We start from the raw sequence: 1,545 nt of genomic DNA on the forward strand, positions 1-1,545 counted from the left end.
TGACCGGTTTTCTTCCTCGGATGGTAAAAAGCCGACAAAGGAGGTGAAGATTAAGATAACGAAGAAACAATTGGAGGAGTTATTGGGTATGAAGGAGATGCAAGGGTTAACATTAGAACAAGTGTTGACTCGGTTGATGAACGATGGTGATGGAGTGTTTCAGTCGAATCAACGATCGTGGAGACCTTCGTTGCATAGTATACCTGAGTAATCCTCTATATGTATGTTTAGTTATTATTAATATTATTGTACATACCCATTCTTTTGTAAATACAATCTTGAATTCAAGAATTTCAATAAGTATATTTATAGGTTTTAATTATGCACCTTTTTATTTTCATTTTTCTTTTTGTTTCGCATAAACCACATTTATGTTAGTCATAATTCAGACATGTTGCGCTTTACCAAGCTTATATCTAGAGCTCGAGTGCTTGAAAGACGTTGAGCGGGCTCCTTTCAAGGACGTCTTATAACCGTCTATGTTGTTATCTATAGTTAATGTTAAGGATAAGTAACATAAAGATAACATTAAATTTTAACATTTAACATTTAAAATTAAGAGAGGAATTAATCAATTACGACTTGCACTGGAATTGCTTACACTGATACGGTTTAAAACCAGGACGTGGAATGTGACGTGTGCATGTGGTGCGGCCGGGTGGGAGTTTGGGCAGTGAATTCGTATTTTTATTATTAAATTTATATTTTGATATTCAAAAATATTATACCTGTAATTAATAACATACTATAAAATTAATTATTGTAAAATCAATTATAACATATTTATCTGTAATAAGTATATTCTGAACTACCAATTAGTTATAACTACTTATATTGGCAATAACATAATTTTAAGTTTGTAATTGTTGTTTCTTTTTTTCCGCTACAAAGTGTCTATAACTATAAAAAGTAATAATTTTATTTCAAAAATCACTCAAAAGGTTCAAAAAAGTGTTGTTATAATTCCATTCTAATTCTAACTAAGAATTCTTGTGGTTCCGGAGGATCCAGCTACAGAAGAACCAGGAACGGAGAGTTTCCCCGTTTTTCCACCGACTCTTTGACCTTAAGAACGTTGGTTTAAATACGAGTGATTGTCCTTCTCCGACCCTTACTGTCCAATCTAAGACCGGACAGCTAATGCCAAAATATGTAATTTAAAATTTTTTGAAAGTTAAATAGGTTTTTCGCTTTGGCCTTGTTCGTTTGCGTTCTAAGGGCACACGTGGTCCGCTGCCCACCCAGTCAACTTTAAAAAAATCATATCATTATTTTTGAAAATTTTAATTTTTACTTTTAAAATATTTTATCAATTTTCTATAGTGGATGCTCGTTTAGTTTCAAATATTTTTTAGATTAATTTAAACATGAAAACAATTTATGTTAAAAATAATTAAAACGGGAATACTTGGATGAAACCGGACTTTTTGGAAAAAGTTAGAGAATTCAATGCCTAATAAAATGGGGAAATAACAACTGGAAAACCCTATCACATCACCGTCATATCATTCTAGAATTGCTTACACTGATACTGTTTAATTTCAT

This window comes from Bidens hawaiensis, unplaced genomic scaffold (genome assembly GCF_021521415.1).
Source record: "Bidens hawaiensis isolate Kalapana, Puna unplaced genomic scaffold, B.hawaiensis_p1.1 tig00032733_1, whole genome shotgun sequence".
In the NCBI taxonomy this organism is placed as follows: Eukaryota; Viridiplantae; Streptophyta; class Magnoliopsida; order Asterales; family Asteraceae; genus Bidens; species Bidens hawaiensis.